The 25,971-nt window shown below is 39.4% G+C and overlaps 1 long non-coding RNA gene across 1 annotated transcript; it reads right to left on the bottom strand.

Moving 5' to 3' along the window:
- Window positions 1-21,123: 21,123 nt before the first annotated feature.
- Window positions 21,124-24,217, bottom strand: LOC116592440. Its single transcript, XR_004286488.1, has 4 exons — window positions 24,058-24,217; window positions 23,556-23,591; window positions 22,172-22,293; window positions 21,124-21,362 (listed from the first exon to the last, which is right to left on the bottom strand). It is a non-coding gene; the product is annotated as an uncharacterized LOC116592440 (long non-coding RNA).
- Between the last annotated feature and the right edge of the window lie 1,754 nt (window positions 24,218-25,971).

Genomic DNA, 25,971 nt, shown 5'->3' with positions numbered 1-25,971 from the left:
AAGAATACGTCTTTGAACAGGAAGTTTGTACAGGATCAAGCCCTAACTCTAAAACAGTTTCATTATCGGTGTAGACAACAGATAGATTTTGGAAATCCACTTAAATTGGCCTCATCAGAGTTCACCAACTACCCTGCATGGGACACAATATTCCCTAAGTAGTATTCAAGGGGGGAATGCATAACCTGAAACTAATTATGAGAGAGACTTTTTTTTTTTAATCCAAAGGAGGAAATTTGGTATTTTCAAAAATGGGGAGACGTATTCTTCATATTATCAGTGCCATAAAAGACATTTCCTTGTTTAACATAGAAACCCTGTTTGCAAAATAAAGGAGACTAAAACATCAGGTATTTAAATGAATTATGTGAACTTAGATTGTGGAGCTACCACTCCCCAAACTGACCTATTAATTCAATTTTAAATCTATAAGGAAATTAAAAGTTAATGTAGCTTTCTTTTTTAAAAAGTGCATTTTTCAACATTTTTCCTTGTTGACTTTCATCAGTGTGATCAGGATGCAGTAGCTTTACTAGGATGCCTTCTGAACTTGGCACATGCAGATGGAATAGAGGAATGAACACAGAACTATCAGTAAGAGACCTTGGCTCTTGCCTCACCAAGGCTCCAGCCAGTTGCACATCCCTGGGCAAGGCTCTTTCTAGTCCTTAGCCTCAGAGTCCTCATCTACTTCCTATAACACCTATAACAGCCTAGCACCCCTCAATCCATAGACCCCTTCCCTGCTATAATTTCTTTCACAGAATCATACTATTTAACATTCTAGGTTTATTTATATAATTTGTTTATTTCTTCTTTCTCCGGAAGACAATGTAAGCTCTATGTGGGAAAGCATTTTTGTCTATCTTCTATCCTCAGGACTAGAAAAGCCCTTGACAGACAACTATTCTATTTGTTAAAGACACATATGGATGAGGACTAAGGATTTGAGATCAGATTATCTCAAATCTTCTGGTCTTAACTGTTTGAATCTTCGATTTGGTCATGAGATAATTTCACCATTTGATCTCATTGCCCCAAGTGAACAGTAAAAATTACTTCTGGGGTGGCTCGAGGCTCAATGATTAAGCAGCCAAGTCTTCATTTGGACTCAGGTCAGGATCTCAGGGTCATGAGATGGAATCTTACCTCATGTTCTGCGCTGATCATGGAGCCTGTATGGGATTCTCTCCCTCCCTCTCTCTCCTTGTAGCCTTGATTGTGCTTGCTCTTTCTCTCTCTCTCTCTCTCTCTCCCTCCCTCTCTCTCTTTCAAAAAACAAATAAATAAACCTTTAAAAACAAATCACTTCCACCATCTTGTGAGTTTAACAAGACCAACAAAGTTTCAGGTTAGGTGGAAAGAATTTCTGATACATGAAAATAAATCCTATGTTAGCTCTTATGCTAGAAATGGCTCCCAATTTTTCCATTTATGTAAAATTTGTCTTCCAATGTATACTAAAATTAGTAGAATACAGAGAACTTCTCTTTCTCTGGAAACCCAAAGGAAGAAGTTGGCAATTTGAATTAGGCCTTTATTGTGTAAGAACCTATTTTATATTTTTATTTTAGACAGAGGCTTCCATTGAGGTTAAACAATAACTTTGTTGTTTAACCCTTAAACAGTCCCTGCTCCCCTTCCCCCAGGGACTTAAAAACAAGTCCCAGAAACCAGCTCCAGGTAACAAAGCCCAATACAAGGGAGGATAAGGCCAGGTGGAGGTATTCAATCAGTGGGGGCGCATACTGTCTCCTAGCTACCAAGGTGATGGGCTTGTTTCCATGGCTACTGTGGGGTGAATTGTAATTCAATTAGCCACCCGTGTGTGGCCAGGCCCAACTACATGGCCTTTGCTCTATAAAAGTTAGTCTGGAAAGCAGGGAGGGATCATCTGTTTGACGGTCGGTCTGATTCTTGATGCTTGGCATGAAATAAAGCTTTGCTTCACCTTCGCTTTGTATCAGTCTCGCTCCTTTCATCACGGACCAATTATTGGAGTACCCATTTTGGGGGGGGGGGGCTAACAATTGACTCCCTAAAAGAACAGAAGGAGGGAACCCCGAGACCCATTCCCTCTATTTGAGGATCCTAACATTTCAAAGAAGAAAGAGTACATTCTGCCTGGCAGGAGGTCTTCCTGCCCAGAGCCAAAGAGATGGGTCAAATGATTTTTCTAAATTGTCTGTTGCCCAAAGTGCCTTAAAATTAGATTGGAAGGTCCCAATCTATCCATTAGGAGGATTCACCTAAAGAAAAACATTGTGTAAATATTGAGTCCTTTCGTACACATCAAAGCCATATTGTTACTTGTGAAGAATGGGGAACAGTTGTTCTTCCCTGCTGAAGAATGGGATGAGATAAATCATTAAGGGTTTAGCAGAATGAAATTCAAACTAAACCTTGGAGGATGGAGTGGTACTAATTGCCAGTAACAACCATAAAATATGGACATGATGACTAAACAAGGTGTTGTATAAATTTCTGCTTTTGAACCATCCCAAACTAATACAATCAAGAGTTCTCCATAGAATTCAAAGGATTGTGAGTTCAGAACATCTTCAGGAATTCGTGCCTATTGAGAAGTGTTCTTAAGGGTGACACACACTTGTCTGCAGGGAGAAGGACTGGGAGTGGAAATTGGGTGATTAACCTCAGATGACCAATTTTCCAGTTCTTATCCAAGGAAGGAAATTATTTGAAACCTCTTTCTCTCTTGGTGTGTCTATACCTTTTAGAGTTCTGGTGAAGAAGCTGAAATAGGAGAGAGTTGAAAGGATGAGGTGTCTCCATTTCAAAGGGGAAAACATCAAGGGAAGAGGCCTTTTGTTGAGACATGAACCATGTGTTTATTGGTGTTGTTGAAGAAGAAGGAACACAAAGGCAGTAGGTCCTGTTAGACCCCAAGCTTGGGCCCCAGGTCAGGCCCACATTCATATTTAACCTGCAGACATAAATGATTATTACTTTTATGGCTAACTTTTACTCTCGTTACACATAATGATAATTAACTATTATTACTGATGCACAAGCATTTTTAAGACAAATGCTCCTATCACATTCCAGTCACTATTCCACATGCTGGTTATAAATGCCTGAAGTTTCCACAACATTGCACTAAGGAGAATGCTTTCCATTGGATATGCTCAGGGGAAAATCTCAAACTGACTATGATAGTCATGGAATGAACATGATTGTCTCATGGGCTTGGAAAGGTTAGAGGGAGAGCTGTCTTCAGTTGAGGCTTGAACTTATCATTCAAATGGTAAGATCAAAGGACTTTGTTCATTCCACTTGTTCTTTGGTTGTGGTTCTATTTTCAATAAGTTTTGCCTTTCATCCTATTAGAAATATCTTTCACTCGATCCTAGGCTCATATCTTCCTCCACTACATATAATGTCAAGAGAGAATCTTTTTTCTCTATTTCAATACAAAAATGCTGGGCTTCAGTCTGTTCAATCAACCTAAGTCACTTGCTTCTAATGTAACCCTCTATTCCCAAACAATCAACTGTGCTGGAAGATCTGAGACTGACTCTCTAATATATTTAGGTTTCATCAATAGGTTCCACCCCTGGAGACCTGGGTAGATTCAGCTTTCCCCGAAGCACAGCAGCCATCTGGAGACACTCAAATCTTAACCAGGTAGGTTCATCAGGAGAAGGGAAATTCATCCTATATAGCTCAACAACAAAATATCGACAGAAGACATTTCATGAATTTCACAGTGCATTTTTCTAACATTTGGGTAATAACATTCTCCTGACAAAACTGTGAGAAAGTCTCATTGGTTGCACACTTGTCAAAAAAGAGGATAACAAAATTTGAAATACTATGTGACATGTCTAAGACCTGACAGTCAGGAGGGCTTAAGGGTCCCCACCTTCAATCAGTCATAGTTGTGAGTGGTTCACAGAAGTGACCATCTTTTTCTTTTTTCCCAAAGGTCTATTTCTTTTTTTTTTTTTAAGATTTTTATTTATTTATTTGACAGAGATCACAAGTAGGCAGAGCAGCAGGCAGAGAGAGAGAGGAGGAAGCAGTCTCCCTACTGAGCAGAGACACTGAGATCATGACCTGAGCTGAAAGCAGAGGCCCAACCCCGTGAGCCACCCAGGCACCCCTAGAAGTGACCATCTTAAATAAACTTACCTCCTGAAGTATCTAATGCTATTCTTTCTTCCAATTTTATTTTTTGTTTTGTTTTCTTACATAATTTTTTATTATGTTCAGTTAACCAACATACAGTACATAGTTTTTGATGCAGGGTTCAATGATCCATTAATTGTGTATAACACCCAGTGCTCATCACAACATGTACCCTCCTTAATACCCATTTCCTTGGCTACCCCATTCCCCACTCCCCTCCCTTCTGTAACCCTCAGTTTGTTTCCCAGAGTCCAGAGTCTTTCATGGTTTATCTCCTGTAAGGACCTATTTAGAAACTGTCCCTGTTCCCCTTCCTCCAGGGGACTTACTTGGAGACAAGTCTGGGAAACCAGCTTCAGGTAACAAAGCCCAGATACAAAGGTGGATCAGGCCAGGTGGAGACATCAGATCAGTGGGGGGGATGCATACTGTCTCCCTGGTTACCAAGGAGTATGGGCCATGCCTATTGGGCGCCAATCCCAATCAAGGTGTAATAGGCTGGTTCAAATGTCTACTAGGGTAAACTGTAACTCAGTTGGTCACCTAGCATCACTGTGGAGTTTCCTGCGTGTGTTACAATCTCATTGGCCACTTGTGCATGGCCATGCCCAACCACATGGCCTTTGCCCTTAAAAGCTAGTCTGTGAAACAGAGAAGGGTCTCCCTCTCTTGTAAGAGGTGCATCCCTGAATGTTCGGTTAGATTCTTGATGCTTGGCGCAAAATAAAGCTTTGCTTGACCTTCGCTTTGTATCAGTCTCGCTCCTTTAATCGTGGACCCATTATTGGGGCGTAACATCTCCCTCTCTAATTTCTTCCAGTTTTATGGAGATATAAATAGCATATTACACTGTGTAATTTTAAGGGATACAATATAACAAGTTGATAGATGTACATATTGCAAAATGGTTATCACAGTAAATCTAGTTATCATCCATCACCTCAAATATTTACAATTTTTTTCTTGAATTGAAAACTTTCAAGACCTTCTTTTTTGGCAATTTGCACCTACACATACAGTATGGTTAATTTAGTCACCATTTTGTCAATGAGTCCCCAGAACTTCGTTATCTTATAGCTGGAAGTTTGGACCTTCTGACTACATTCACCCATTTTGTCCTTGTCTCTGGCAACCACCAATCTGTTCTCCATATCTGTGAATTCAATATTTCAATTTTTATCATTCCATATATGAGTGAGATCATACAGTATTTATCTTTCTCAGTCTGACTTACTTCATTTAGTATAATGCTGTTGAGGTCCATACATGCTGTCAAAAATAACAGGATTTCTTTCTTTTTTATGGCCAAATAATAGTTGTATATATATCACATTTTCTTAAAGCGTTCATCCATCAGTGGACATCAGGTTGTTTCCATGTCTTGTCTATTCTACTAAGGCTTTAGTGAACATAAGGATAAAAATATCTTTTCAAAATAGTGATTTCTTTCCTTCTGATAAATGCCCAGAAGTGGATTTACCCAATCATACAGTAGCTCTATTTTTAATAATTTGAGAAAACTCTACACTGTTTCACATCACGACTGCACCAATTTTTATTCCACCAATGCTACACGAGGATTCCCATTTTTTTCATGTAATCAGTTAATATTTATGTCTTGTCTTTTGATAAACTTTATAATAGGTCTTCGTATCTGGTCATAAATCTGGTGAATTTTGTGACTTTCTTCTTCCTCCAGGATTTTTTTCCCTATACATATAAATTATAAAAGAAACTTGTCAATTTCCACAATAATACCTGAAAGAATTTCTGATTAAATTGTTCTCAAAATGTATATCAATTTGAAATAATTGACTTCTTCACATTGTTGAGTTCACAAGCATGATCAATTCCTCTGATTTTAGGTTTTCTTTAACTTATTTCAATAATATTCTCTGTTTCTTAGTGGTGAGCTCTACAAAAGTTTGATTAGATATTTCCTAGCTATTTCATTTATTTGGAGCTATAATAATTTCATTTTAAGATTTTCTTTATTTATTTATTTGACAGAGATCACAAGTAGGCAGAGAGGCAGGCAGAGAGAGAGGAGGAAGCAGGCTCCCCGCTGAGCAGAGAGCCCGATGTGGGCTTCAATCCCAGGACCCTGGGATCATGACCTGAGCCTAAGGCAGAGGCTTTAACCCACTGAGCCACCCAGGTGACGAATAATTTCATTTTAAAATTAACTTTCTATTGCTTTACTTCTGGTAAAAGTAAAAAAAAAAAAAGAAAGAAAGAAAGAAAAATGCTTTTGTACATTGACTTCATATCCAATTGTAATGCTACATTTCGTTAGTAATCCCAATAATTATCTTCAATTTTCTACATATGTTCTTTATAAGTGATAGTAATTTTATTTTTTCCTTTCCAAATCTTCTCTTTTCCTCTTTTCCTGCTTTATTGAACTATCTTAGATATTCACTACAATGTTGAATAAGAAGGGTGAGAGTAAGCAACATTCACCATACCCAATCTCAGATAAAAGGGAAATATTGTTCCAAAGCTAACAAAACTTTTTTAAGATTTTAATTATTTATTTGGAAAGAGAGAGAGAAAGCACACATGCATAAGTTGGGGAGGGGGGTAGTGGCAGGGTAGAAGCACAGACTCTGTGCTGAGGAAATAGCCTGATGTAAGACCCTGCAATTATGATCTGAACCAAAGGCAGACCCTTAACCAACTGAGCCACCCAGTCATCCCAAAAGCAAGCAAAACTCTCATCACTTGTACTCAAATGATGAGAGTACTCAAATGATGAGAGTTTATGTCTAAACACAGGAGGAGTCTGAAATCAATCATACTCCTCCTCTATCCCTGCATAACAAATGATCACAAATTTAGTGTGGCTTAAACAATACACATTTATTATCTCACAAGTTCCAGTGTGAGGACTTTAGGCACTAACAAACTGGGTCCTCTCCACAGGGTATCACAAGGCTGCAAGCAAGGTGGCAAGTAAAGCTTGTTTTTTTCTGGATTTCTGGATCTTACCCCAACATCACATGGTTGTTCACAGAATTCATTTCCTTGAGTTTGTATGACTGAAATCCCAGCTTTCTATGACTATCACCAGAGGCCACACCAGGTCCTAGAGGTCAACTGTAGTCCCGTATCACATTGTTCTCTCTCTAATAGTTTTACCATTGTATGTTACAGACTTCTTTTCCCCGGCTGCTTTCAGGATTTTCTCTTTGTCACTGAGACTTGTAAATTTTACTATTAGGTGACGGGGTGTGGGCCTATTCTTATTGATTTTGAGGGGCGTTCTCTGAACCTCCTGAATTTTGATGCTCGTTCCCTTTGCCATATTGGGGAAATTCTCCCCAGTAATTCTCTCCAGTATACCTTCTGCTCCCCTCTCTCTTTCTTCTTCTTCTGGAATCCCAATTATTCTAATGTTGTTTCATCTTATGGTGTCACTTATCTCTCGAATTCTCCCCTCGTGGTCCAGTGGCTGTTTGTCCCTCTTTTGCTCAGTTTCTTTATTCTCTGTCATTTGGTCTTCTATATCACTAATTCTTTCTTCTGCCTCATTTATCCTAGCAGTGAGAGCCTCCATTTTTTATTGCACCTCATTAATAGTTTTTTTTTTTATTTCAACTTGGTTAGATTTTAGTTCTTTTATTTCTCCAGAAAGGGCTTTTATATCTCCCGAGAGGGTTTCTCTAATATCTTCCATGCCTTTTTCGAGCCCGGCTAGAACCTTGAGAATTGTCATTCTGAACTCTAGATCTGACATATTACCAATGTCTGTATTGATTAGGTCCCTAGCCTTCAGTACTGCCTCTTGTTCTTTTTTTTGTGGTGAATTTTTCCGTCTTGTCATTTTGTCCAGATAAGAGTATATGAAGGAGCAAGTAAAATACTAAAAGGGTGGCAACAACCCCAGGAAAATATGCTTTAACCAAATCAGAAGAGATCCCAAATCGTGAGGGGGGAGAAAGGGGATAAAAAGAGGTTCAAAAAGGAAGAAAGAAAAAAAAAGAGAAAAAAAAAAGAAAAAGAAAAAAAAGAATTAAAAAAGAAGAAAACGAATAAAGAAAAATATAAAAAAGAAAAAATATATATATTAGATAAACTAGTTAAAAAACGTTAAAAAAGAAAAGGGTAAAAGTTAAAAAAAAAAAAAATTTACCAGAAGGCGAGAAAAAAAAAATGAAAAAGAAAAAAATTAAATTAACTGCAAGACTAAAAAAAATCACAGGGAGAAAGCCATGAGTTCCGTGCTTTGCTTTCTCCTCCTCTGGAATTCTGCTGCTCTCCTTGGTATTGAAACCGCACTCCTTGGTGGGTGAACTTGGTCTTGGCTGGATTTCTTGTTGATCTTCTGGGGGACGGGCCTGGTGTAGTGATTATCAAGTGTCTTTGCCCCAGGCGGAATTGCACCGCCCTTACCAGGGACTGGGCTGAGTAATCCGCTCGAGTTTGCTTTCAGGAGCTTTTGTTCCCTGAGCGCTTTCCATAGAGTTCCGGAGGACAGGAATACAAATGGCGGCCTCCTGGTCTCCGGCCGGAGGAGCCGAGAGCCCAGGGCCCCACTCCTCAGTGCGCCCTCAGAGAACAGCGCCCAGTTACTCCCGTCTGCCTGACCGCGCTCCGAGCTCACTGAGCCTGTGGCTGGTTCAAGGTAACCCCGAGCTGTGATCTTACTGTCGGCTCTGTCTCTGTAGCCAGCTTTCCCGTTCCAATACCCGCAAGCTCTGCGACACTCAGACACCCCCGATTCTTCTGTGACCCTGCGGGACCTGAGGCCATGCTGACCCCGCGTGGGCTTCGCCCCGGTTTAGCCTCTGGAGTGATGTCCCTCAGTGGAACAGACTTTTAAAAGTCCCGATTTTGTGCTCCGTTGCTCCACCGCTTGCCGGGAGCCGGCCCCTCCCCCCGGGGTCTATCTTCCCGTCGCTTTAGATTCACGTCTCCGCCAGTCCTACCTTTCAGAAAGTGGTTGTTTTTCTGTTTCCAGAATTGCTGTTCTTCTCTTCGATCTGCCGATGGATTTTCAGGTGTTTGCAATCTTTAGATAAGCTATCTAGCTGATCTCCTGCTAGCTGAAGTAGTCTCAGCCTGCTACTTCTCAGCCATCTTGACTCCTCCCCCCACATTGTTCTCTCCACAACGCCATGTAACATGAATGCTAGCTTCTTCAAAGCCAGCAGGAGAATCTCTCCCTCCAATGTGTCAACAAAGCATAATCAAGGCAGTGACATCATATGACCTTTGCCGTGCTCTGTTAGAATCATGTCATAGGTGTCATTCACTCAAAGGAAAAGGATTACACAAGAGCATGGATTTGGGAGTTCACATTAGAACATGCACACAGCACAATGAAGTCTCCTACTGAAGTATGTTTTCACTGTCATGCAACTTTGGAGCTTTTCAAGGAAAACCTGGATAGCTACATCTCAAAACTCTATAGGAAGAATTCCATCATCAAAAGATATAAGTCCAAGATATTTTTTACATCCTTGTCAGTGAATATGCCTGAATTCCTCTAGGCACAGTTTCTAATTAGAGAAGACATGGCCAGGCAACTTCACTTCAGGGGATCAAGAAGATTGCTGTATAACCCCACACCCTGGTACTGAGCAGGCATTAAAGTGAAAGACTGAATTGTAGGTGTTGAGAATGTTCCAAAGAGATCAACAGAACCTTAAAGCAAGGATGAAGTGTTCACACTGAGGATCACACTCTGAGACAGAGCAGAAACGTGACTGTCACCTGCCCTAAAGGCAGAGCCTGAGCAGCACAAGAAAGGCACAGTGAAGTTGTCAGTTCAGGTGAAGGGACTGCCAACCAACTGAATGGCAAACCCCACAAAGGTTTGGCCACAGCTACTTAAAAATGACTTTCTTAAAATGTTCCATGCTCCTGGATTGGAAGAATAAATATTGTGAAAATGTCTATGCTACCTAAAGCAATCTACACATTTAATGCAATTCCTATCAAAGTATCATTCATCTTTTTCAAAGAAATGGAACAAATAATTCTAAAATTTATATGGAACCAGAAAAGACCTCGAATAGCCAAAGGGATATTAAAAAAGAAAGCCAACATTGGTGGCATCACAATTCCGGACTTCAAGCTCTATTACAAAGCTGTCATCATCAAGACAGCATGGTACTGGCACAAAAACAGACACATAGATCAATGGAACAGAATAGAGAGCCCAGAAATAGACCCTCAACTCTACAGTCAACTAATCTTCGACAAAGCAGGAAAGAATGTCCAATGGAAAAAAGACAGCCTCTTCAATAAATTGTGTTGGGAAAATTGGACAGCCACATGCAGAAATATGAAATTGGACCATTTCCTTACACCACACACAAAAATAGACTCAAAATGGATGAAGGACCTCAATGTGAGAAAGGAATCCATCAAAATTCTTGAGGAGAACACAGGCAGCAACCTCTTCGACCTCTGCCGCAGCAACATCTTCCTAGGAACAACGCCAAAGGCAAGGGAAGCAAGGGAAAAAATGAACTATTGGGATTTCATCAAGATCAAAAGCTTTTGCACAGCAAAAGAAACAGTTAACAAAATCAAAAGACAACTGACAGACTGGGAGAAGATATTTGCAAACGACATATCAGATAAAGGACTAGTGTCCAGAATCTATAAAGAACTTAGCAAACTCAACACCCAAAGAACAAATAATCCAATCAAGAAATGGGCAGAGGACATGAACAGACATTTCTGCAAAGAAGACATCCAGATGGCAAACAGACACATGAAAAAGTGCTCCATATCACTCGGCATCAGGGAAATACAAAGCAAAACCACAATGAGATATCACCTCACACCAGTCAGAATGGCTAAAATCAACAAGTCAGGAAATGACAGATGCTGGCGAGGATGCGGAGAAAGGGGAACCCTCCTACACTGTTGGTGGGAATGCAAGCTGGTGCAGCCACTCTGCAAAACAGCATGGAGGTTCCTCAAAGTGTTGAAAATAGAACTGCCCTATGACCCAGCAATTGCACTACTGGGTATTTACCCTAAAGATACAAGCGTAGTGATCCAAAGGGGCACGTGCACCCGAATGTTTATAGCAGCGATGTCCACAATAGCCAAACTATGGAAAGAACCTAGATGTCCATCAACAGATGAATGGATCAAGAAGATGTGGTATATATACACAATGGAATACTATGCAGCCATCAAAAGAAATGAAATCTTGCCATTGCGACAACATGGATGGAACTAGAGTGTATCATGCTTAGCGAAATAAGTCAAGCAGAGAAAGACAACTATCATATGATCTCCCTGATATGAGGAAGTGGTGATGCAACATGGGGGCTTAAGTGGGTAGGAGAAGAATAAATGAAACAAGATGGGATTGGGAGGGAGACAAACCATAAGTGACTCTTAATCTCACAAAACAAACTGAGGGTGCTGGGGGGAGGGGGTTTGGGAGAAGGGGGTGGGATTATGGATATTGGGGAGGGTATGTGCTTTGGTGAGTGCTGTGAAGTGTGTAAACCTGGTGATTCACAGACCTGTACCCCTGGGGATAAAAATATATGTTTATAAAAAATAAAAATTTTTTTTAAAAAAATGACTTTCTTGTGGTCAGAAACAATGTGAGTAGATAGGTTCCCCAGATATGAAGGCAATGAAGTGGGAAGTAAACAGAGCCTGTAAGGGGAAATGAAACTGCCTGGGAATGGCAGAAATGGGAAAATGTCCCAGAAGGACATTTTGCTATGAGTTCTTTGGAATACTTGCTTCTGAGTTTCCTCTTGTGATGGTTTTCCATTGTTGTTGTCACAAATCACCACAAAGTTAGCATCTTTGAAAAATAGACATCTCACAATTTCCCTGAATGTGAATGTGAATGGATTCTCTGACTGGGCCTAGCAAGGCAAACACCAAGGCAAAAAGATTTATGTTCCTTTGTGGAGAATCTGCTTCTAAGATCATTCCAGTTCTCAAAGAATTAACTTCCTGCTTAAGTGGTCCCCTTCACTGTCAAATCTGCAAAAGCAAAGTGAACCGTTTATGGGCTACACATATTTCTGCTTTCCACCTCTGTCTTCCTCTTTTGCTTTTAGGAGCTCACGTGATTACATTGGGCTCAGCTGAATAATCTAGGAAAAATATTCCTATTTTAAGGTCAACTATTGTAACCTTCATTAGTGAAATGTCCCTTTGGTTCTATAACACAACATATTGATCAGTGTCTGATCTCATCATATTTATAGTCCTAGGGATTGGGACTTGAGACCATCTTGGAGACCATTCTACTGCCTACTCACCTTCTACCTAGATGTGTGTATGTGTGTGTGTCACACAAATACAAACCTTCAAAACTATGCCTCTTCTCTTTAACAGCCCATATCCAATCTGTCAGCAATCCTTAAGTCCCACCTTCAAAATACAACCAGACACAGACAACTTATCACCTCCATATTCTTCTGGACCTGGTCTTCCCCCTAGGTGGTCTGAAATAGCTTTCCATACTTTGTCTTTGCACACACACTGACTCCCCATATTCCATCCTCAAGATATTGGCCATAAATATCCTGTGAAGATGTCAATCCTGTCATGTAATTGCTTTCAATCTTCTATGGCTAATAATCTTTCATGAAATCCAACATCTTCATGATTGCCAACAAGCTGTGCTTTACTTGGCCTTCCACAATCACAGACTGGTAGGTGGTTAGAGTCAGAGCACATATGGCTACAAATCAAAGGTGGGAAGTGGAAAGAATGGATAATAAAAATATTATCAGTGAAGGTTCATGATTTTATTTCTGAGACACAGAAAATTCTAATTAAAAATAAACCCATGCGGGGTGCCTGGGTGGCTCCATGGTTAAAACCTCTGCCTTCGGCTCAGGTCACAATCTCAGGTCCTGGGATAGAGCCCCGCATTAGGCTCTCTGTTCAGCAGGGAGCCTGTTCCCCCCACCCCTGCCTCCCTCTCTGCCAACTTGTGATCTCTTTCTGTCAAATAAATAAATAAAATCTTTTTAAAAAAATAAAAATGAACCCATGCAACTGATACTGGGTAACTAGCAATGAACAGTGGTTACTCTTCAACTGTGGTAGATCAAAACAAAAACAAGACCACTCCTAATTACGGATAAACCCACAGTCACAGGAAACTGTTCTACTACAAAAGTTATCAAGCGTCCCCCTCAAGTGGTCAATATTTGTAATTACACCCTCTCTCTCAACAAATCTTTAAGCCAAATTCATCCTCTCACTTTGTATGAAATATTTTAAGATACCTGCAACTGCTAAGGTGCATTCAGGAGACATAAAATATACAATAATTGAAATGAAGGAAGTCAGACAATCATGATGTGAAGAACATATAGAAATAGAACATGTAAGGATATACAACATTTGGAATATATAAGAGAATTCACTGGGTATTTTAGGAATAGCTGGTACAGAGAGCAGCCACTAATTTGGGGGTGGAGCTAGGCACCCAGTGAAGGAACAAAGTAGGAAGAAGGATTCTGAGGCTGAAAATACAGATCTCATCAGAGAAAATATGGATGTAGCCTCTGTATAGCAGAGAGAGATGCTGAACTGCCACAGGAAGTGACCTATGGGCAGAAAAAAACCCAGTGGGCTGAGGGAACTGCCTGGGAGGTTACCAGTGGAGAGAGGGAAAAGTAGGAGCTACTAGAAGCTGCTTCAAAGCTACCACTGTGGGGACAGCAAGACTTGCTGGAATGCTAAAACAGGATTCACCTCAAACCTCACTCCAGAAGCTGAGTTTGTGGTTAGAAAGCTACAACGAGGAAAACCTCCAGGTTCAGAAGTCCTCCCTGGTACCTTTCAACAAAAACATAAAGAAGAACTTATAAGAGATTATGTTCAGAAACAAACCAAACCAAACCTCTCCTAGAAAACTGAAGAGCGAAAACTTCCCAAGTTGTTTTATGAGGCTAACATAAACTTGATCCCAAACCTAACAAAAATAGTTAAATAACATCGCATACCATAACCCTCAAATTCAGCCCCCTACAGTCACACATTAGTGAGACAAAATTAAAAGCTTTAACAAAATACATGGAAGGGAACATCATAGGTGGAGTTTATCAAGGAAAGCAAGTTGAAGTAACATTTACTTGTAAACCAGTGTGATCTACAATTTAAGAGAATAAAAGAGAAAACACATGTAATCTTCCCAACTGGTGCACAAAATTTATTTTAAAGAATCATTTTAAAGATTGATATCCAGGATCTATAAAGAACTTCTCAAACTCAACTCACACAAAACAGATAATCATATCAAAAAATGTGCTAAGATATGAACAGACACTTCTCCATGAAGACATAAAAATGACTATCAGACACATGAAAAAATGTTCATCATCACTAGCCATCAGGGAGATTCAAATTAAAACCACATTGAGATACCACCTTACACCACTTAGAATGGCCAAAATTAGCAAGACAGGAAACAACATGTGTTGGAGAGGATGTGGAGAAAGGGGAACCCTCTTGCAATGTTGCTGGAAATGCAAGTTGGTGCAGCCACTTTGGAGAACAGTGTGGAGATTCCTCAAGAAATTAAAAATAGAGCTTCTCTATGACCCTGCAATTGCACTACTGGAGATTTACCCCAAAGATACAGATGTAGTGAAAAGAAGGGCCATCTGTACTCCAATGTTTATAGCAGCAATGGCCACGGTCGCCAAACTGTGGAAAGAACCAAGATGCCCTTCAACAGATGAATGGATAAGGAAGATGTGGTCCATATACACTATGGAGTATTATGCCTCCATTAGAAAGGATGAATACCCAACTTTTGTAGCAACATGGACGGGACTGGAAGAGATGATGCTGAGTGAAATAGGTCAAGCAGAGAGAGTCAATTATCATATGGTTTCACTTATTTGTGGAGCATAACAACAACAAAAAAAAAAACATGGAGGACATAAGGAGATGGAGAGGAGATGGGAATTGAGGGAAATTGGAAGGGGAGGTGCACCATGAGAGACTATGGACTCTGAAAAACAATCTGAGGGTTTTGAAGGGGCAGGGGTGGGAGGTTGGGGGAGCCAGGTGGTGAATATTAAGGAGGGCATGTATTGCATTGAGCACTGGGTGTGGTACAAAAACAATGAATTCTGTTATGCTGAAAAGAAATTTTTAAAAACAAACAAACAAATAAAAAAGAATCAAAACACAGTCATGTTGAAAAACAGAGAAGAAGGGAGAAAACGAAAACTCTCAGTAAATTCCAAATAGTAGAGATATCTTCAGTCTGCTAAATGGCATCAATAAAATGCTACAACTAATAGTATATACAATTAAAAGCACTGAATGCTTTCCCCTAATATCAGGAATCAGAATTTGATAATTCTGATTATCAAATTATCAAATTCTGATTCCTTTAGTCTGCACTTACTACCTCAGAGAAATCTTTATGAAGGTCCTAGCCAGTGCAATAGGCAAGAAAAACAGAAAAAGGGTTGCTTGGGTGGCTCCGTGGGTTAAGCCTCTGCCTTCGGCTCAAGTCATGATCTCAGGGTCCTGGGATCAAGCCCTGCATTGAGCTCTCTGCTCACTAGGGAGCCTACGTCCCCCCCTCTCTCTGCCTGCTGCTCTGCCTACTTGTGATCTCTGTCTGTGTCAAATAAATAAAATCTTTTAAAAAAAGAAAAAGAAAACAAAACAAAACAAAAAAAAGAAAAAAGACATGAAAAAACCTTCCAAAACCATAAAGTATACTGAGGTTCCTTGAAGATGGCGCATATATACACCCACACAGAAACATAAATGCACACACACACGTAAACAAAAATCTGCTAAAAAAAAAATAAAGTGACATTGTAAGATGGAAAGTCTTAAATGAAAATCAATTATATTTTCCACATATTAGCAATAATCAACTGGAAAATGAACATTGTAAAACACTCTTTAAAACTTCATGGAAAATATGTATAGATTTATGGACTAATTTACCAGAAAAAATGCCAGACCTCAAGAGAAAGCTACAAAATAGTGATGACAGAAATCAAATAACCATAATAAATGTAGATACATTATTTTCATGTCCTAGAAAAAACAATAACATTAAAGTATATATTTATCTGTATCTTTAATTCAAGCCCATTAAAGGGTTAAGTGTTGGCAGGCTTTTTGGTAAAAAATGACAAACAGATTCCACAATGTACATGACAAGGTAAAAACTTACAGGTAGCCAAAACCATCCTAAGAAACCACAAAGTTGGAAGAATCACACCACCTGATTTCAGACTGATACAGTTGTATTAATCAAATCACTGAGATATTGATTTAGAGATAGAGAAATGGTTCTGAAGAAGAGAACAAAACGTCTAAAAATATGCCCACACATATACACTTAATTCATTTTTGACAAAAATGCTAAGGCTATCCATCAGAAAGGATGAATACCCAACTTTTGTAACAACATGGACGGGACTGGAAGAGATTATGCTGAGTGAAATAAGTCAAGCAGAGAGAGTCAATTATCATATGGTTTCACTTATTCATGGAGCATAACAAATAACATGGAGGACATGGACAGATGGAGAGTAGAAGTGAGTTGAGGGAAACTGGAGGGGGAGATGAACCATGAGAGACTATGGACTCTGAAAAACAATCTGAGGGTTTTGAAGGGGTGGGGGAGTGGGAGGTTGGGTGAGCCTGGTGGTGGATATTATGGAGGACATGTATTGCATGGAGCACTGGGTGTGGTGCAAAAACAATGAATTCTGCTACACTGACAAGAAATTTAAAAAATAAAATAAAAAATGCTAAGGTTACTCAATAGAAGAAGAAAAGAAAACCTTTCAACAACATATACTGGAAAAAAGTACTACTACCTGTTTGATAAAAGAAAAAAATCATGATTCATACCTTTTACCATGCACAAAATTCAAAGACTTGATCATAAAACCTAACATTATAAATCATCTGGAAGAAGACCTAAAAGAAGATGTGGTCCATACATACAATGGAATATTACTAAGCCATCAGAAAGGATGAATACCCAACTTTTGCCTCAAAAAGGATGGAACTTAAGGAGATTATGCTAAGTGAAATAAGTCAAGCAGAGAAAGTCAATTATCATATGGTTTCAGTTATTTGTAAAACATAAAGAATAGCATGGAAGACATTAGGAGAAGGAAGGGGAAAATGAAGGTGGGGAATCATAGAGGGAGATGAACCCTGAGAGACTGTGGACTCAGGGAAACAAACTAGGGATTTTAGAGGGGAGCGGGGGGGGGGGGGATGGGTTAGCTTGGTGATGAGTATTAAAGGGGGCATGTAGTGCATGGCACAGTGGGTGTTATACACAAACAAAGGAACACAACACCAAAAGCTAATGATGTACTATATGGTGACTAACATAACATAATTTTTAAAAGTGTATCTTTTTAAATTTAGGGAATGCTAACATTTTTTTGACAGAAAACCAAAAGAAGCCCTAACAGGAAAAAGAAAATTGGAAAAATTGGATTTCATCAAAAACATGATGTTTCATTTACCATCTTAATCCATTAAATAGAAGTTCCTAGTAGTACTAAGTTTTGTAACCTGAGAAGAAATATATCTAAATGGACTAAATGGATGAAGAATTGGGTGTTCCAAATGTTCATTGCATCTCCAGCATTGCTTTTTACAAGGAAATCCTAGAGAAGAACATACACCCAGCTGACACCCTAATGTACAGAATCCTGTGGCTACCAGGAGGGGTACAGTGTGATTCACTTGCACATAGCAGCTAATTTCATCCATAGCTGTTATGAAGCAAAACCTTTCCTATAAATTCTGGATGCATTTTCTTGTGTACATCATTTCCCTTTGTTGTGTTCAGGGGACTGTGTCTTCTCTAGCCCATGGGGAATTGACCTGAGCTTTCCCATGCATCTCCTTTAGGACCCAGGGATGTCTAAGGAGCTATGTCAGCATTTCAATCCTTCGCTTCGCCAAAAATTTATTTTTGTTTTGTATCCTCATGATTTTAATTCTTCTACTAAATTCCCAAAGACAGTACCCTCATCCGTGTGCATCATATAGGTAGCTTTTTCCCCCTAATTTCCTGGGCCTCATTTGCCTGACAATACAGGCAAATCTTGGCTACAGCCCTACAGACTAATATCTACAGCCCTACAGACTAACACTTTGTCCACTGCTAGATGAAGAGCTTTCAACTCTAATCTCTGGGCCAACCTAAACTTTCATTCTTTTATCAGGGTTTTGGTATTGACAGAGAATGCTGCAAACTGACTTCCAAATAGCAACGTGGACCTTAATTCAAGAACTTCCATAAACGAATCTTGGAACACTGAAAAAATAAAATTAAATTTAAAAATAAAAATAAAAAAGAACTTCCATTGGAAATCTAGTCATCCTTTATGCCAAATCCTACTCAGCAATGAGGTGAGGGATGTCTTTGCAATTCTGTTGTTGTCCACCCAACAAGTAACCCAACTTGTAACAAGTAACAACACAACTTGTACTTACCCAAAAAGTAACAACACAACTTGAACTTCTTATGCTATAATGTTCTTAAAAATTATCTGCCACTTTATGAATAAATGTTCCCATGCGGTCTATTATATATTTGGCAGTCTCTCTGGCATCAACTAGACACAACAGGAAACCATAAGCTTCCTGATGCTCTTCAGTGGAAGCACTTGTTTTAATCAAACACAACTGAGAAGCTAGCAGCTATTTTTCAAATATTTAGGAGCAGAATCCTCCTCAAGTAGTTTTCAAGGCCAAAAACCCAAAACAATTTTGCAAAGAAATCCTATTTCAGTTCTGCAAAAGACTCCAGATTCTAGCATATGTATGATGACATAAACATATCATTAGTCCTATGGGCTCATAGGGATTGCCTGGGGCTGACTCCAAGTAAATCTACTAACAGTTTCAGCTCAGGGAATGCTGAAATTCAGATAACTCTGGAGACTTTGTGAGAATAAGCTTCAGAACTTCTACAGGAGGAGTATGATTTTGCCAAAACCTAAACAGTCTTAATAGTATCTGACATTCTTGCTTATTATTAGTATGATGATAACATGTAGCAAACTTTGAGCAGTATCTCTATTGCTCCAGCTGAGGTAATTCTCATGAGTTTCATAGACAGGACTCATTCTGGACTATTAGCTGGAAATTCCAACTACCCTCCAAGCATTCTATGGATATGAAAGGTTTTCCTTCTTTTTACTTTATTTCTCTGAGGAAAGAATAATCACAACTTGTGCTAATTTGTCCATAATGGTCATTCACCCCAAATCCTAACTAAACTATGGCAACATGCTAATATATACACACTTCCCTGTGATGTACAATAAACATACACTGAGATCTAACCTATGAAAATTCAAAGTGTAAAAGGGTGACTCAAACTATTATGGAAAAGACGACTTTAGCTAAGTCTGTTAAGCTATACCAATCCCTCTTGGCCCTTTGCAATTTCTACATAGCCTTGATCCCATCAAGTCCAGCTCAAACAATAAAACACACTTATTTAATCTTCAATAGTCCTCTTTACCTCTTCTCCATTAACCTGCCAAAATCATCATTAAAAAATAAAACAGATTATTTTTTAATGACAATTTTGGCAGTGGGGGGAGGTTGGGGGAAGCCGGTGGTGGGTATTAGAGAGGGCACGGATTGCATGGAGCACTGGGTGTGGTGCAAAAACAATGAATACTGTTATACTGAAAAGAAATAAAAAATTTTAAAAAATAAAAATTAAAAAAAAGAAAACAGATTTAGTGAGAAACAAATTCCAAACTCAATTCCTTATCAAAGCATGAACATGTTTCTTTTCATGAATTACACACTGTTTAGTGTACTGCTGGTAAGAATCAGAACAAGTTTAAGTATTCCCATTCAGCAAGTGTGTGAAAACTGGGCAGATGTCCACAGTGGAAAGGACAACACACCATGATTCATTCACACACAACATCCATCTCATTATGCAGTCAGGTATCACAGCCCTCCAGCAAAAACCCTCAGAAACCCAACTATAGCTCAGTAGCTTGGGTTCATCATCACTGCAATGGGGGAGAGCATATACATGGGGAACTGCAGCAAGGTGTCCCAACTCAAGGGTGTTAGAAAACACTAACACAGGACTGGCACTTCTGTTAGGTGATTTGGGTGAGGTTGTAGGGAAGCAGGCCTCTGCCCTGGATTAGATGCTGTCAGGGAGCATGAGTATGCTATGATTGGGGATCTTTTTTTCTTTCTTTTTTTTTTCTTATATTCAGTTAGCCAACATATAGTACATTATTAGTTTTTGATGTAGTGTTCAACAATTCATTAGTTGTATATAATACCCAGTGCTCATCACAACAGGTGCCCTCCTTAATACCCATCACCCAGTTTGATTGGGGATATTAACCTTTTCTAGAGGGAGAAGAGACTGGAATGAAGCAAAGCTGAGATAGGTAATGAAACAGCATCACTTATTAACTAGAAAAAAAGGCTCTGTGTTGTTGTGGGTTTGGCACACTGACATTGCTTCTGCCTGCACAGCAACAACACTGGGAAGTGATCTTGCTCTTTGCCTCCCTTCATCACAGTCATTGAGCGCCCTTGTCTCCCTTGGTCTTCTGAGATTTTGCATGTGCGCAATGGGATAACACCATTTCCTAGCCCTCGGCCCAGTTCAGCCCCTAATATCTCAGAAGGCCAACCATGTCAGGTCAGTTCCTAGATGGCAGAGCTGCTTTATTGCTTCTCACCTCCTAAGTCATTACAGAATAAAGTATAACCATGGCTCAGTTAAGAGTAGAGTTTGATGGAATCCAAAATGGACATTGGTGCCTGGTAAATGTTGATAAGTGCGTTCAAGTGAGAGAACCTTTAGTCTCTAGTTATGGGCCCAAGAACTGTGTCTTATGTTTAAAAATTGGGGACACATGTACAAAGTCCAATTCACAGTCCTACAGAAAGGACTAGAAAAAATTCAAAATATCTGTCACTGGGACTGACTGAATCATTAGACAACCACTCTCCAACCTCTTAAAAATATATGATTTTGTTGCTACTCAATGTTATTTTTTTATTTGAAAACAGATAAACTGATTAGGGATGAGACAGAGATGATAGACATGTTAAGCAGCAGGGTTAAACTAATTGAAGGGATATTGTGGCCAAGCCCAGCAGGATCAATTGCAAAAGGCCCAGGCTTCCTTCATCTTAGTGATTATTCAAATCTAGATTTTTCAAATCTAGTTTATTCTTAATCTTGTTGATGACACCTGCAAGAAAATAAAATATATTGTCAAGAGGGTTTCAAAAAAGAGTGGAGAACATGGCTTTTTGGGGAGTCTGTAAGGACACTAGCAAATGTCAAATGACACGGAACTCCATAGAGTCTTATGTTCATCCCAAAAGAAACATGATTGGCAGCCCATGACAGGAGCCTAGGGAAGCTGGTATTTGGGGAAAACAGGAAGTAGGCCAATATGCATTAATTTCCCATGTGAATTGTATACCAAAATGCCTGGCATATGTCCACACTCAATAAATTTTATAGTTGATGTTCCATGAGTGTGAAGGACAGGAAAAATTAATCAGCATTAGGAGCTCTGTACTTTCTTCAGCCTCTATGATTGTCCAAATTCCCAAAAGTATCCTGAATAATGCTAAAAAGCTTCTCCTCAAGAAAGTTTCATTTTCAGCTATTGTCTATTTTTAGAAAAGTCTTTCAAGGAAACAGAAATTTTCTAATAAAAAAAAAAAACACATAAACAGTTACCTGGCCCCAGGGAAACGCTTACTTCAGTCCTTCTAATGACATTTCTACTAAAGAAGAGTTTTCCCAATGAAATGTTAACATTTTAAGACCATGCAGATAATGGTGGAGAATAAGAGCCTGCAAACTTGGACTCCTCTGAGATGTATCTGTTCACTTGATTTGTAAAACCAAAAACAATAAGAGAATAATGAAAACAGAACTATCTCATGGCTTCTCCCTCCTGCCCCAAAAATAGACTCTACCAGGAAAGTAGAAAATCGAGGAATCCAGGAACCCCCTAAAGGTAGCATGTAAATAACTTCAACTTACTCTTTCAAACACTGGTGTCTTGAGCAGAACTGGTCATGGTGGTGGGAACTGTGGTGGTGGTGGCATCAGTGGAGGCAGTAGCTGATTTGGAAGTGGGCCCCGCAGTGGTGGATTTGGGACAGCTGAAATTAAGTGGAAAAGATCCAAGCTGAGACACTTGACTCTGCTCCAGGAAACAAAATTTGTCCCACTGAGCTATAGCAATAGGATCTCTTTTTCTTTGGATGAAGCACCATCTCTTTCCTCAGGTTCTGGCCTGAAATGGGACTATATTTGCCTCACCTGTTGTTCAACTTGGAATCCATCTATTACAGTATTATCTAGGAGAACCAAATTAGATATAACAGGAGAAATTAGTACTCTTCTGGCAATAATAAAAGTAAGCAAATGCCCTATCAATAATCCCATGTTCAAAGGTAATGTGGCAAGATTGATGATAATTATCACTCTCTGCACCTTACACCAGAACTACTGACAGATAACCAGAGTTAGACCCAATAGTTGTGAGTTGTGTCTATCTCAACAAGTAGATAGTTCATTCTCCATACCCATACTCTAGCCACACTGTCTTAGTTCTCAGCAAGAAGATGAGACAGTTTTTTCAGTTGACTCCACATGGCAGGTAGGACATATGGTTCAGTGTGTGAGGTCTGACTGAAGTCTATACCTTTATAACCAAAGGACACAGGTCCCCAGCTATGAAGCACAAAAGAGAAATCTTCCTCATGTCTGCATGAGCACAACACACATTGAATTGGACATACAGGACAATGTAGGAGAAGCCCAAGAAATACTAGAGCATTGGTCCAAAAACTTGGGTTTCAAATCAGAGAAGAAAAGGCATGGCAGCCTGGGAATAAGGTATATATATACTTCTACAAGGACCACAGTTTAGGGTCATCCTGCTACTTCACGCTTACATTCCATAGTCTCTATTCCACACTCCCATGTGCTTCCAATGCCCACATTTCTACATCGTCTTCAGCATCTACATTCTCTTCCATGTTCCTGACACTTATTAACCCTTCTTTTCACTCTGGTCATATACGCAGCCTCAAAATTTATGGTAATCACAAGGGCTATATACATGCATCTCCCCAAATTCACAGGCCACAGTTTCAGACCATATTCCCCTGTCATTTCTGCTACAGGATAATGAATAATTAATCCAAAATTTATGTAAATCCATGTCAGAAGCTTTATATTCTCTAATAGTGTATAAGAAATAAGAACATTTTGTATGTTCACAATGAACTTTAAAAACTAGAAGGTGACTTTTCGTGACTTCTGTTCTTAAGAGTCTCTACACTGGCTGCCATGGCTGCTTTGACGGGAGGCTGGGATGAAAAACCATCATGACAGGAAGGTGTAAACACACACTTACTAGTAGAGCTATCAGATGGGACATCTGTTGTAGTCTCTGAAAGAGAAAAAGAAAAAATAGGTGTAAGTTGACCAACAGGTTTGAGGGTAAGGCAAGACAGAATATGGAAAATATTGCAAGCTTTCACGATTGAAGAATCTTAAGCTTTCCTACATGTGTTGAGAGCCAAGATGAACAGATAATATGAAGCCCACAAAGCCCCACAAATTTTTCTCCATTTTTCCTTTCCTACAATCCACCTTTGATGTATTTATTAAATATATTGTCCTGAAATAACACTGAAGTTGCATTCCAAGGTTAAAACAACAAAGACCTGACTGAATTGTCAAAGCCTAAAGGGAGAGTCCTCTCTATCTGAGTGGTTGAAGCAAATGGAGATGGAATGAAGGTACTGGATTAGAGGATAAGTGCAAGCATATAAAGCCCCTTTAAAACCATGCAGAATTTATATTGTGATGTCCTCTTGCTCCAGACCTTATTTAAGGTAAGTATCTTTACTTACGGCCTGAGACCAGGAAGGTGGAAACTGCCACCAGTACCAGCATCGCCAAGACTTTCATGCTGGTAAATTGATTAGCAGGGAGCACAGATAGGAAAGAGTCAGAGCTCAGAAGGAGGTAGGAATCTGACTCCAGCAAGCCACATTATATAGGGACATTACATGACATTATATAGGGAGAGGGCACCAATCAGGGGCTGCCAGACCAGAATCCAGGCTAGTTAATATCAGGAAATGTTGGTACTCCGAGAAACCACTGGAGAGTCAACAGCATAGCCAGAGGCCCTTTGGAAAGATGACCCAGTCCCTTGATTCTGGCACAGGTCTTAAGTCAAGAATTTCCCATATTTGAACACTTTCCAGAGAATTTTGCTTCAGGCTCCCTCTGTCTTGTATGGTAGGGTGGCCCCATGATTACCAGCTCTGCTGACAAGCTGAGGAGCCTGATAGCCAGCTTTTTGGGATTACTCAAACCTGCAATGCTCCTTTCATACACATTAGAAGATGGACGACTACAGCTTTCTTAGTTCTAGGCTTCCTCAAAGCAGAATCATCAGGGAATGGCAGCTGCTCTCAGAACCATCCACCTAGGTCAGGCTATACCTTCCTACAGCGACAGCCTCCTTCATATACATGTAGATAGTCTCATCTGACACACACAGTGAGCCCACGCTGACAGGATCTCTCTGGATTTAAGTACTTCTAGTGGAGAAATTCAAAGTCAAAAAGCAAGAAAATGGAAAATGAAATGAATATTTGTTAATTAATGCAGCATGAATCAATGCATTCACGCAACAAAAATATACTGACCACTATACATTAGAGAAACAAGGAGCAAAGCACATAAAAATTCCATGTGACATGTGCAGTTATGGGTATTCATCCATTACAAAGTAAAAAGAAAGGAAGGAAGAAATGGAGATAAGAAAGAGGAGGGAAAACAGTGTGTAGTTTGTAAAATGATGAGACTGAATAAATAACATAGAAAAGAAGAAAGGAGAGTATCTCTGAAGACAGAAAGTGAGGTTATAATCTTAGATAAGGTATCCAAAAAAAAGTATGATAGAAAAGGTGATACTAGAACAAAGCCTTAAGGACGCTAAGGAATCCATCCTGTCACATTTGGGAATAAAGATGTGTTCCGAGGAAAGGAAAGAATGGATACAAGTCTCTTATTCCTTCAGGTCTGCAGTTGTTGAGTAGGGCCTGACACTGCACCACTACTTGTCAAACTACTTGCCTTAATTGTCACACAGCCCAGCTACTAAGTAAATGCAGCAATGAAGCAAAACTCCACATTCACATCACAACCAAGTGTGGGACTCTCCAGATCTCCAGGGAGAGATTCTGAACGTGTCTTGGAAAAGCTGAAAATAGTGAGAAATCACTATCTTCTAAAAGTTCCTTTGCCGTTAATTGATCTATTACTTTAATGCTGCTCTTCTTCATACAAAGTATACCTTTTTTATAATATATCCTCAGTGGGAGAATCTCTGACCTATGCAACAGCAATGAATATCTATTTCCACTTTTGTATTGAACTACACTTGATATTGAATCTCTGGCCTATGGAACAGCAATGAACATGTATTTCCGCTTTTGTATTGCACTATACTTGATATTTAACACTGTGTAAATTTAAGGTGCACTACATGTTAATTTGATACATTCGTATATTGTTATACTATTGTCATTAAACCATTAATTCCCACCTCTATCATGTTATATAATTATCATTTCTTTTTTAAAGGTTGGTATAATTAAGTTCTACTCTCTTATCAAGTCTGATGATTGCTGTCTATATTGTGCCTATCAGTATATTGTGCATTAGACCTCTGGAGCTTACAAACCATCAGGGAATGCAAATTAAAGCCACAATGAGATATCACCCCATACCTATTAGAATGGCTGTCATAA

Source organism: Mustela erminea, chromosome 6, assembly GCF_009829155.1.
Source record: "Mustela erminea isolate mMusErm1 chromosome 6, mMusErm1.Pri, whole genome shotgun sequence".
Classification (NCBI taxonomy): domain Eukaryota; kingdom Metazoa; phylum Chordata; class Mammalia; order Carnivora; family Mustelidae; genus Mustela; species Mustela erminea.
This window is presented reverse-complemented; position numbering and strand designations above follow the sequence as displayed.